The sequence below is a fragment of the Pelodiscus sinensis genome, chromosome 19, assembly GCF_049634645.1.
Source record: "Pelodiscus sinensis isolate JC-2024 chromosome 19, ASM4963464v1, whole genome shotgun sequence".
NCBI classification, from domain to species: Eukaryota; Metazoa; Chordata; order Testudines; family Trionychidae; genus Pelodiscus; species Pelodiscus sinensis.
In genome coordinates this window covers 1,662,769-1,675,950 of record NC_134729.1, presented here as the reverse complement: position 1 = coordinate 1,675,950, position 13,182 = coordinate 1,662,769, and positions in this window count along the sequence as shown.

Here is a 13,182-nt window from a genome sequence, read left to right as displayed (position 1 = left end):
ACAAAAGGAAAAGCTATGTAGCACTTAAACCATCTTGTTAGTCTTTAAAGTGCTACATAGTTTTTCCTTTTGTTTTAGCAAGATCAGACTAACATGGCTACCTCTTTATTACTTTTCAGTAGAGTTGGAGTTAAACTTGGATATGTATTGAAATTATTAGCACATTTTCCTTTAATGATACTGATCCAATGAAAGGAAAAACTGCAGAGACAAAATCTTCCTCCAGGAGGCGTTCTTGTCTAACGTTTCATGCAGTTGGGTGGAATACCATGAACATAAGAACGGCCGTACTGGGTCAGAACAAAGGTCCTTCTAGCCCAGTATCCTGTCTGCTGACAGTGGCCAGCACCAAGTGTCCAAGAGAGGGTGGACCAAAGACAACGATCAAGCAATTTGTCTCCTGCCATCTCTCTCCAGCCTCTGACAAACAGAGGCCAAGGACACCATTTTATCCCCTGGCTAATAGCCTTTTATGGACCTAACCTCCATGGGTTGCTTATCTGTATGACTGTCTTTTCCCCCCTTATTGGAGCTTTCTAAGTCACAGTATTGTTATGTGTAATGCTTGAGGAAATGATTAAACAACCCATTATGGGCTTACATTTTTAACCAAATCCCATCGCAGCCCTGCAGTCAGCCAGAGAGTTTTAAAGGCAAAGGGTGAGCGAAATTAGCGATTGGAATCTCTTGAGTATTACTCACAAACAAAGGGTATTTCCTATCGATGACATGAGGGAGCGGGAATCACAAAAAGGCCTCACGGGCAGAGTTCAAGGCATGGTTCCATTGGTGCCGAGCATAATTTTACTTCAAGAGTTGCTGTTGGAAATACAAACTTGTTCAGAGAAGTAGTAAAGGAACGGTCATTGGCAGTGATAACCTCCTTTCACCCAGCAAGCTTCTGATGTCTTCCATGCCTGCCGGAGCCCTTTGGCTGAGCGTGGAACACTGTGCACAGTTCTAGAGTGCAAGTTCAGAGAGAGGGAAGACTTCTGTACCCAATCAAAACTCTAAGGAGACTCCAGGGAGGTGATATGTAATCACCCAAGGCCAGCACTCCAAGTTAGCAATCAAAACAACTGTGACATTCAGTTGCATGTTGGGGTGTGAAAATACATTTATTTTTGTAAACATAATTGCTGAATTTTTTTCACGTTAACACTTGGAGGTGGGGGGGCGCAGGCAAGAGCCGGTGCTTGTGGGAAGCCAGCTTTTAATCCAACTTCCCCCTAGCACCGGCTCCCGCTTGCCCCCACCCTGCGCTGCTGCTCTGTGGGAGGCAGCAGGGGAAGGGAGTAGGTGGCTCCGCGGGAGCCGCCACATGGGGAGAGCCGGCTTAAAAGCTGGCTCCCACTTTCCTCCTTCCCCTCCTCCCCCGTTGCCTCTGATACCGAGGCAGCAGGATGGTATGTGTGCCTGTAACTGTGCGGGTTCATCGCTGAGGCCAGGCTTATCGATTAACTGTATACCTGTTCGCATGCCTAGTCCCATGTGACTTCAGCGGGCAGGGAGCTGGCCCATCTTATCTGACAAACCAGCATCTCCAGGTTACAGCACCGCGCTCAGCCTCGAGCTGAGGCCTTTCTTCGTGGCCCACTCCCAGGGAGGAATCAAACCATGTCGGACTTACCAGCCCTATTTCTGGTCATAACTGAGGCTGTTGCTTGGACGTCTCCCAGCCCAGCGAGCGCCTCAGTAATTTGGACCCCGTTGCATTCTACGTAAATGATTAGAGTCCTTTCCTTCTCATTTCTAGACTTCCTGCCCAGTACTGGGCAGAAATGCCTTTGCACACTGCACCCCGCACCCAAAACGAGATGAAGATATTACAGCCCAGGGGAGGCAGGATTCAGGGCCAATCGGGAAGGGGGCGGGGTGCAGGAGGGCCATTTGACCTGGGCCTTGAGCTCAAAGGGGGCCTCCAATTTAGACACTCCTTCATTGGAAGCTGGGTTTTCCCTCGCTAATTAGGGTGCGTCTAGACTGGCAAGATTTTGCAGAAATACTTTTAATGGGAAAGTTTTTTCCTGGAAGGGATTCGACCACGAGTTTCCGAACTGTTCTTGCAACCCTGTTGAAGAAAATTGTTGATGCTCACGACCCCACACAGTGACCCCTCACGGCTAGAACACGGGCGACGGTGTCGGGTCAGGAATGAGGGAGGGGGCGAGGCAGGAGATTGGGGCGCAGGCTGACTTCCAAGCGGCTCCCACTCGGCTGTGCTGCAGGGGGGCTACGGCAGGTTTCCTGCTTCTCACACCCCAGACCGTGCTGTGGCCAGCTCCCAGCAGCTCTGTGCTCTGTTCTCGCCAGTAGGTGTCCCCCCCCCACCTGCTGCTCCCATTGGCCAGGAACCAGCCAATGGCAGTGGGGAGTCGGTGCTGAGGCCAGGGGCAGCCCCCCATCGAGGAGCTGGACCTGTTGCTGGCCACTTCCAGGTTGCAGCAGTGCGGCCCGATGCCCGACCTTCCAGGACCCGATACTGGGTCACAACCTGTATGTTGAAAACCCCTGAGTTAGACCCAGAGCAGAGGATCAAGAACCAGCCCACCAAGCAGCCAGGAGTGGGAAAGCTTTGGTGCATCTCCAGCCCCTATCTTCCCTGCCCACAAGCCCGTCTCCAGGCTCCCCTGGCACTGAAGAGGCAGATGATGGGAGAAGCCCTCTCGGAATCCAGAGCGTGGGGACAATCCCAGAGTGTGTGGAAAATCCCTTCTCTCCCCCTGCCGCCGTCTGGCTGAAATCCTGAACGTGAGCCGGAGGGACGTCGGGCACAGACCAGAAGAGAGCTCTGCCCTCGCTGCCCAATCCTACGGTCGTGGCCGCTGTCTGGAAGCGACAGCCCTTGCTCCCTTTGCTGTGTGTGCCACTGGCAGGAAACTCTTTGAATCCCAGGCAGCGTCGTTAGGGGGCTGGCGTTCCAGGCTTGGAAGAATGAATTCCTCTCCCGCTCGGCCTACGGGGAAGTTGGCTGAGCAGAGTGGCTGGCGAGTGAGCCGGAAGGGGCTTGTTTTCCTCTTAAGCGCCTTGATCCTCCAGTTTTTCAGCCCGGGGTTACGCTCGTTTCCACCTCTCGTTATTATTAATCCTCTGACGACAGCGTTTAAAACCTTCCAAGGTTCGCGGGGGGCGGGGCGCAGACCTGCCGCCCATTTCTCTCAAGATTCAGCCCAACCCTGGGGCTCTGTGGGGCAGGTTTTTTCGAGAATTCTTCTGATCTTGGCACAAACACTCTTCTAGCGCTGCAGCACGTGATGAAGCTGCTCTAGATCAGGGGTGGGGAAGCTCAGAATCGGGGGATAAATGCAGCCCCAGCTTGCCTAGATCTAGCTCCCAAGGCTCAGGGCTCCCTCCGCTCCAGCAGTGGACAGTTCATGCTGGTGCTCCAGCCCCACTGGTGCTCCACCGTGGGTCTGGAGCGCACAAAATCTACTAGCTGGGCCCACCAGGCTCTGGTGTGGGAGGGGAATGTGGGGAGGGGCTTTCTCCTCAGTCATAGAACCATAGAGCTGCAAGAGACCTCAGAAGGTCAAGTCCAGCCCCCTGCTCTAGGCAGGACCAATCCCAACTCAATCAACCCGGCCAGGGCTTTGTCAAGCCGAGACTTAAACACCTCTAGGGATGGAGACTCCACTACTTCCCTCGGGAACCCATTCCAGTGCTTCACCACCCTCCTAGTGAAATAGTTTTTCCTAATATCCAACCTGGACCTCTCCCACCACAACTTGAGACCATTGCTCCTTGTTCTGCCACCTGTCACTACTGAGAACAGCCTCTCTCCGTCCTCTTTGGAACCCCCTTCAGGGAGTTGCAGGCTGCTCTCAAATCCCCCCTCACTCTCCTCTTCAATCAATGAGGATCTGGAGTTTTTAAAACATTTTTTTGCTTGTCACTTGTGTGTAGCCCCCGGCTGATTTTCCTGTGCAGCAGCAGCCCCGACCCAAAAACGTCTCCCCCACCCTGCTCTGTCAGAGAGAGATGCCTGCCTGTTGGTGTAACATCCCCTCCTCCCCCAATCCCGTCAGTGGCAGGTGCGGTGCTGGCAGGGGAAGCTGTCCCGGTGAGGTGGCGCCGTACACGCCGGCGTGGAGGCCGGTGTAAGTCTTGTCGTCCCGGGGGCGGCCGCTCTGGAGTGACCGACGTTTTGTGGCGGTGTCGACATGGTCGAGCGCCCCTTGCAGCTGAGGGGAAAAGCGTCCCCTGACTTCCACGGGCGTGGATCAGGGCCTCTCTCCACACAACACCACAACATACCTGCTGCAACCCAGCCAGCCCCTTTGTGCCTGTTGCTGTTCCCCGAATGGCCCAGCAGGCGGTGCTGACGCCCCATCTAATCCCCGCACTTGTACATCAGTTCGATTCCCAGCTGCTGCTTTTCTTCCAACATTTCTCTCTCCACCCCTTCCAGCTCTGGCAGGTTGAAGATTCACTTTGAGAGGGGGACGGGAAAGACGCAACAGCTTCTTCTGTGATGGAGCTAACCCCCTCTGCCTCCTGCAATTCCCCAGAGAGGGGTTATGTTGATGCTTGGCCTGCTAATTCATATCAGAAAAGCCCAGAGCCAACCCGGCAGGAACTAGCCAAACGGTCCATCTGTGGACCACGCCCGCCCATCTGACAGCCCCCCCATCCCACACTTTGGTGGTTCCCCACCCGGTTTGATTCCCTAGGTGGAGTGCACAGGGCAAACGGTGGATATACGGTGCATAGAAACGGTAGGGCCGCTAGGTCATGAGACTGCAGGCTGGTGAGCCTGGGTGGCTGTGGGTCAGCTGGGTTCGTAGGGCTGCTATAACTAATCCGGATTCACCGTTCGCTGGCTTTCTGGACAACAGCGCTGAGCTCAGCGTTGTGCTTGAAAATAGCCGCTGCTCACACACAGACATGAGGGGTGGACCCTAGAGAAGACCAAGTAAACCTAGGCCATCTCTGGCCGGTGTTTGTCCAGCTGGTTCTTAAAAATCCACAGTGATGGGGATTCCGCACATCTGGAAGCCTGCTCCAGATCCTAACTATCCCCATCATCCGAAACGCTTTCCTCATCTCTAACCTGCATCTCCCCTGCGGTCGGTGCTGCCCGGTGCTTCTTGTCCGGCCTTCAGTGGCCATGGAGAACAATCGACCTCGGGCCTCTTTTGAACAGCCCTCACCGTATGGAAGGCCGTGACCAGGTTCCCTCCTCAGGCTGCTTTTCTGAAGGCGAGATGTGCCCTGGTTAACCTTTCCTCGCTGGCCAGGTGCTCTGACCCTGTTCATCTTTTGCAGCCCTCTCCCCCGGTTGCGCTCCAGTTTCTCCACATCTTTCTTAAAAGCAAGTTAGCTCCCCTCTTCTTCTCTGTCCCGCCAGCCTTTGGTTGTCTGGAAAGGCACCAGGAGGACGTCTTTAGGAGGGGCACCTGATCACCTCCGGGGCCATAGGGCTTTGGGTTGGAGAAAGAAACCCAAAGACCCTCTGTTCTGGGGACTCAGTCCTTTCATTAACCCCTCGGTGGACCGGTAGCCGAACCATTTAAGTACATGGAATTACCCAGCATAAAGGAGGCTCTGGGAGCCAAACAAGCAAGGGTTGGTGTGGGTGTCTGGTTGGTGAGGAGACCAATTCCTTCCTCTGACATGGAGCAGGAGAAGATGTGTGGGCAGCAACCTGGACTAGGAAGGGGCAGCAGGCCGGCTTTGTGGACTGAAGAAAAACTTCCTTTTGTTAGAAGGTTGAAAACCTGTGGAACTCCTCGCTAGAGGACTTTGTGAAGACCAGGACGTTAACGGTTCAAAAGAGAGCGAGATAGATTCATGGAGGACAGGTCCATCGGTGGCTAGGGATGCTGTCCCTCGCCTTTGTGTGTCTGGAAGTGGATGCCAGGAGAGGGATCAGGTGAAGGGGTGGGACTGAGAGCCAGGACTACTTTGTTGCAGAGACTTCTGCTGGCTGGAGAGTTAGAGCTGAGCTTGCATGAAGAGTAAAGGTGGGAGGGGAAGGGATTTTCATACGGAACTCAGAGCCCCTACGTTGCTGCTCAGCCTGCGACACCTACTCCCCCCCCCCCCTTGATGCCAGATTTCGTGGCGAATAAAGCATTGGCAATGGATGGGTCAATTCATTCAGCTCCCCGCGATCAGCCCGAGCTGGCCAGCGGTGTGCTACTCGAGTCTGGGAAATAAGAATCAGCCCCGCCCCTCGGCAAGCCGCTTCCCGTAAGCTTGGTAGCGTGTTGCTACAAGCGTCCCGTGGCAGAGCCTCAGCTCTTCTGTGTTCGGCTTTCTGGGTGTGATTTCCCACCTGGCTCCAGGAACATGTTCTCTTCGCCAGAGAGGGGCAGGGGAAGTGGGGGGGGGGGGCGCTGCCAACCCATGGAAAATGGGGCATCTCCTGGCTGGAAGGGAAGAGCACAAGGACCCCTCAGCCCCCCAACATCCAGGGTGCGCCCGTGAATGCACACATACAGGTTCCCCCCTCGCCCGGAGCCTACATGCCCCGGCTGCTGGGAAGGCTGGGGCCTGCAGTGTGGCTTCCCGGCTTCCCCAGCCATCAGGGAGGTAGCCAGGAAGCATCGGGCTGCGGGTGGGCGGGGCTTGCTTTCCAGGGGCGGTCCTTGGGCAGAAGGGGCGGGGCTGGGGCTTGCCTTCCCCAGCTGGGCCTTCACCCGTGATCTCTGGTCCCTACTGGAGTTTCTGGTCAAAGCCAGCGCCCGAGAGCCCTTAGACCAGGCAAGAGTTCGGCCGCTTTCCTGGGGGGAAGCCTGATTCAGTCCCTTCTGTCGCCTGCCTTGGCCACTCGGGCCGATCCTGGCTTTGTGGCCGGGTGAGAGCTTCGGGGGGGTCTCGGCCTCCCCATCCCGACCCCGCGCCTCGACCTGGCTCGGGGTTTGGCTCCCCCCTTGCCCGGCTCGGACGCGCCGAGAAGTCACCGGGCGCGGGAGTGGCTGGAGGAAACGGCGTTCCACTTTCCCGTGCTCGGAGGCGGCTTTGGCTGAGCCCCGTGCCCTGGGTCCTGTTGCGGGATTGGGGACCGGCCGCTCCTACTCGCCAGGCTGCAGTTCCCGCCTGGGGAGGCCGATTTGCAGCTGTGAAGCCCTTGCAGAGAAGAGTGCGACATACAAGCACCTGATCCGCCCGCCGCAGAAAGTCCCCCGCCGCCCACTAACTTCCCTGGGATTCAGATCAGGCCTAGACGCAAAGTACCGTGCTTGGCTGCCTTCATCTCTGCACTGCCCGGGGGGGGCAGGCCTTTGGCCCTTCAGTCCTGCACAGGGAAACTGGGCCCTGGGTTCTTTGGGCCGGGAGGGGACTGAAAACATCCAAGCGTCGCGGCGAGACGCGCCGGCCTCGCTGGATCGGGATATTCCAGGGAGATGCGATGGCGCCGGGCGTGCCCCGGCCAATGGTGATTCCTCCCCCTTTGTGCACCATTTGGGGAAATTCAGCATCGCTCTGCGTGCGCGGCAGGGGGAAGAGGGCCACCCGCTGGAGGGGCTAAGATTGCTCCGGAGGAGAGGCAGGAGAGGCCCCCGACCAGACCCGGCAGGAGAAATCCGCTTCCTAAGGGGGGATCCTAGTTTTATGGCTGTGCTTGTCAGTGACCCGGCACGAGCGGGGTGTGGAGGCCCGGCTGGCGGGTCTGCCTCTCAGGGTGAGGGTCATTCTTGGCCTCCCCCAGAAACACTGAGATTTGCAAACGTGCGTCGCCGCTGCTGAAACCTGGAGATCGGAATCCAGGGGCTTGAATGAGCCTGTTGGTCGTGCGGCAGCAGGCCTGCCTTCCCCAGAAAGGGCAAGCGGAGGGATGACGCATCAAAGGAGCAGGGCAGATCTGTCAGCTTCGCCGCCCGAGATCAAAGGACAGAAGCAGGCGGCTCCTCTCCTGGCTGGAAGATGCGATTTCTCAGCCCCTGTTCTCTCTGTCCCTTTCATCTCAGCTGCTTCCCAGAAAGGCACTGTTTCAGCTGGGTGCGGGGGAGGCCTGTGCACCTCCTGAGTGTGCTTCACGGGCCCGTGGAGGGGCGCTTAAGCCCACCTGCAGAGCGAGCGTTTCCTCGACAGGCTTAGCTGAGCGTCAGCTGGCTTTCAGCTCAAGCCGGAGAGGCTCGTGCACAGAGGTCCCAGGTTCGGTTCCGCCTGTTGCCGATACACGAGGCGGTTGCCGCTTGAGCTGCTCATATTGCTCCTCCGCAAAGGAGGCTGTCTCCGGCGGTTGGCTCTTCTGGGGGAAGGATTTTCCCTTCCTTGGTACCCCAGCATGTGGCACGTCCCGTTGCAGAATTGCATGGGGTGGGGAGGCAGGGATGCAAAGCTCAGGACTTAGCGACAGGGTGCAAATGAGAACGAACCAGCTGAGAAATGGGCCTGGCACAGAAGATGGCGGGTGATCAGGCACCGACCGAAATGGAAGCCTGACTTTGCACGGCAGAGATCTTTGCTCTCTTGCCTTCGCCTTTCTCCCTGCTGCCCTGGTGCTGTGAAAATGAGGCCGAGTGTGAGATCGGCTTTGTGAGTGTGTCTTAACGTGAGGTACGCGGCACCATCGGGTCTGAAAGAAGCCCGGGTGTAGGAGCATTCTCAAAAGTCTGCAGTGGCTTTTCAGGAGGGTGTGCAGTGAATATTGTAGAAGCTCTTTGGTATTCTGGGCTCCCTAGAGCAGGAGCATAGACCCAGCCCTGCATTCTCTGTGCCAAAGCGGGGAACAATCTTAACATGGTGGCAGCGGTGGGATATTTAGAAAAGGGCGGTACCCCACCCATCCATGACAGGGTCATTCTGGGCCTTGCAACCGGTTTCCTTCACCTCCTCAACTGCCCTGTGGGCTGCAGATCAAGGGTCAAAAAGGTGTGTAAAGTCAAGCAGGATCCTGTTAGGTCATTCCCTTGGCAAGATTCCTAAGTGATTAGCTAGTGGCCAAAACCAGTGGGCTTTGCCTGGAGGGGTAAGTATGAAAAGGAGACCGAGCCCTGCTGTTCTGTGTTCTCTCTGGTTCTGCATTTCTCACTGGCGTGTCACCGGCAGAACGTGTCCGTTCCCTGCCAAGGCAGCAGGCCCCGGCTGGTAGCTGCTCTCCGGTGGGGGTTGTGTGCATGCGCGCCTGTGAGTTATTTTTTCCAACAACAGAGACCAGCTTCAGCTGGTTTTGTGCAAAGTGCTGACTTTAGGCATTGGGGGGGGGGAGGGCGGGTGAGTGTGTTTGAGGAGGGAAGGAGAAAGCTCTTTTAAAGGATTGCAAACAAAAAGTGGCGAATGAAAATATTGGCAACGGTGTCCTGTTTTCTTTGCAGGGTTAAAAAGAGCTGGGAATAAAAGCGCTCGCTCAGCCATGTGAACGCCATGGCTCTCACCAGGCCTTGGAGGTGCCAGGCCAATGTGTTTGCCAGTGGTGTGTGCTCTAAGTGCGTGCACGGGCAGGTCTAGGAAGGAGCCTTGCAGAGAGGGATCGGGGGGTCAGAGCGGACCACAAGCTAAATAGGAGTCAGCAGTGGGACGCTGTTGCAAAAAAAGCAAACACGGCTCTGGGAGGCATGAACAGGCGTGTGGTGAGCAAGACCCGAGGAGCCGTTCTCCCGCTCTGCTCTGCGCTGGTCAGGCCTCCGCTGGAGAGTTGTGTCCAGTTCTGGGTGCCACATTCGGAGAAAGCGGTGGGGGAATTGGAGAGGGTCCAGAGAAGAGCAACACAAATGCTGAAAGGTCGAGAGAACAGGAGCTAGGAGGGGAGGCTGAAGGAACTGGGCTTGTTTAGTTTAGAAAAGAGTTTGAAAACCGCCGGCCTAGACAATGGTTCCCGCTGGCCCTAAAATCTCGAGGTGGCCTCAGGGCCTCTGTGCAGCCCCTGGGAACGTGGAATGGACCTCCCTGGGGTCGGGCTCCCCCCCCCCCCACCCCCGAGCGGCTCGATCCAGGAGGGATGGAAATTCTCCGCCAGGGAATCCTCACTGAGCTGGAATTTGGCCTCACGCTCCCAGAGCAGCAAGAACTGGAGGCTCCAAACCCGGGTGGAGAATCTGAGGCCCAGGAGCCGGAGCCGGCCCCTGACTTGCCTGGATCGGGCCCCTAAAGCTCTGGGCTCCCCACCCCCCAGCATCGGGGACCCCGCACCCGCCTCCCCCAGACCCTGTACCCCCACCCCACTCCTGCCCCGCCCTCCTGTCCTGACCTCCCCACCCCCAGCATCGGGGACCCCGCACCCGCCTCCCCCAGACCCCATACCCCCACCCCACTCCTGCCTCGCCCTTCTGTCCTGACCTCCCCACCCCCAGCATCGGGGACCCGCACCCGCCTCCCCCAGACCCCATACCCCCACCCCACTCCTGCCCCGCCCTCCTGTCCTGACCTCCCCACCCCCAGCATCGGGGACCCCGCACCCGCCTCCCCCAGACCCCATACCCCCACCCCACTCCTGCCTCGCCCTCCTGTCCTGACCTCCCCACCCCCAGCATCGGGGACCCGCACCCGCCTCCCCCAGACCCCATACCCCCACCCCACTCCTGCCTCGCCCTTCTGTCCTGACCTCCCCACCCCCAGCATCGGGGACCCGCACCCGCCTCCCCCAGACCCCATGCCCCCACCCCACTCCTGCACCGCCCTTCTGTCCTGACCTTCCCACCCCCAGCGTGCTTCCTGGAGCCCCTCCCCCACACTGAACCCCTCATTTTTGGCCCCACCCCAGAGCCTGTGGGGGACGCTCACGACATCTCTAAGTCAGGCCCCTGGCTCTGGGGAGGCGTCTTTCTGCGTCTCAGCCAGAGCCCCGTCCGGGAGGGGTTTTTCTTCGCTTCTCTCAGTGCGCGACCCCCCAGCCGATTTTTTGGTGGGTCAGCAGCCCCTGCTCCAAACAAGCCCCCCCCCCCCCCCCGGGGTGGTATTTTAGTCGCATGCAGACGAGGTGGCTCCCGACTTGCTTATCGCCCCCGTTCTCCTGGGGCTCCCCCGGAACCTCTCCCGCCGAGGTCGGCCGCTGTCAGACAGCTGGGGGGTGACGGGAGGTCGGCAGGTCTCGGCCGTGTTCCCCGGGGGCCGCTGGGTGGCCCGGTTCCGGACCCGGCGCGGCAGCCTCCATACGCCGGGTGGCTCGCTGGCCCCCCAGGCCCACGTGGGCGGCTGTGGGTCTGCGGGGGCTCACTGCGGCCCGGTCCCACGAGTCCAGGGCTGCTCTCGCCCGCCTGGGAGGAGGGGGGCATTGTGCCACGGGTGCTAAGACCCCGCCTGGCTGGCCCGCCACGGACGGTGAGTGAATCCCTCCACCGCTCCGCCCTGGCACGCCGGCAGGGGGGGCGCCTGCCATCTAGGGCAGACCCCGCCGTCCGGGCAGCGTCGCCCCCACTCCCCTGGCGGGTGGCCGCTGGGAGCTCCCAGCTCAGCACACAGGAGGGGAAGGGCTGGGCGGGGCCCGGGGCCCGCCCCGTGCTGGGAACAACGCTGACAAAGAGAGAACAAAGAAAACCCCAAGCGCTCTGGGCCAGGGTGGGCCCGCCTGGAGGGAGCCCGGGTTCTCCCTGGGCAGGGAGGCGACGCGGCGCAGCATGGGGCTGTCAGCCCACGGGCCCCTGCCTGCCCAGAGCGGGGCGGGGGGAACCCGGCCTTGCAGGGCAAGCGCTTTTCAGCCGGTTTTTTCTCATGACCCAGTTAAAGAAAATCGTTGCTGAATGGGACTGGGGTGGGGCTGGGGATGGAGTTTTGGGGTTCGGGGGGGGGGCTCTGGCTCTGGGGGGGTAGGAGGGGCTTCCCTCGAGCGGCTCTGGGTCAGCAGTGCAGCGGGGCGGGGGGAAGGGGGGGCTAAGGCTGCATCCTGCCTCTCCTGGCCCCGCAGACCAGGCTGCACCCCAGAAGTAGCCGGCAGCAGGGTCCCAGCCAGTGGGAGCGTGGAGCTAGTGCTGGGGGCCAGGGTCGTGCATGCAGCCCTGTGCGCCTCCCCCCCTTCCCTCCCTGCCTGTTTCTGGGGCGCAGCCTGCGGGGCAGGAGAGGGAGGGAGCTGCCTTAACCCCCCCCGCTGCTCACCGGATCCCCCCCCAGCCACGAGCCCCAGCGCCCCCCATCCCACGGCCCCGCCCTGGGGCTTTTGGAAGCCGCGGCTGCAGAGGGGGCTCGGGGGTTGAGCACGGGGCCTGCAATGCAGGGGGCGGCTGAAATGCTGCCCGAGCTCAGCCTGCCGTGACCCGGCGCGCCTCAGTCGTCTTACCGGAGAAGGCACGCGGTAAGGCCGGCTACGCCCTTTGGCCTGGCCTCCTCCTGGTGGCCATTTGTCCTTGGGTAACCCTAAGTTCCAATATCTCCCCGCCGTGGTCCAGCTGGGGAGGGGGATGGGAGCAGGCCCAGCCCCCAACTGCGCCCCACGGGCCACCCCGGTCATGAGCCTTCAACTGGCGTCTGCTTCCGTGGGAGCCAGAAGCAGCGTTTGCACCTGCGGAACTCGGCCTGCGGCGCCGTAACCCTGCAGGCAACCTTCCTGGCTGGGTCTCCAACCCCCCTTGAGTTGGGGGGCAGTTGGATCGGGGGGAGCCGCGAGGGGCCAGGTCAGCGGCCGACAGGGCTCCGAACTCTGGCCCGGTTCTGCTCTCGCCCGGGATTACGCCGGCGTGGCTCCGTCGGGCGTGGGTCTGTGTCACGTCCGTCGGGAGTGACGCCCACTAAATCAGCTGGCCTCCCCCGCAGCGCAGGGAAACCGCCCCTGGGCTGTGGCTCAGCGTCTGCGGGTGCAGAGGAGATCGGACGCAGGAGATCGGACGGCAGGTCCCTGGCATCCCAAAGGACGTGAACGCTTTCTCCTGTCCACTCCGGCAGCTCAGCGGTTTGATCTCCAGCCGAGGGGGGCCTTCGGGAGCCTGGACAGGCCTGGGATGAATTCGCTGGGCTTGCTAACTGCCAGCTTCCCCTAGCGCTGCTCCTCCGACCCAGCAGTAGCCGGAATGGGCCCTGCACTCCCCCTTTCTGTGGCCTCAGGCCTCCGCCGGGCCCTGCAACGAGAGTCAGGATGTCTAAGGGCAGGGGGATGTTTCTCTTGCGGGGCCAAAGTGACGCACCCTTGAGGTAGCTGCAACATCGTGCCCCGCTGAGAGTCCGGTTTTCGTGCAAGGTGCATGAAATTCTCTCGTGCAAACACGCACCCCCTCCACACACACACACACACACATACAGAGACCTCCCCCGTGTGTGCACATGGACTCACGCCCATGCCCATACACTAACGTGCACACAGGCTTCACA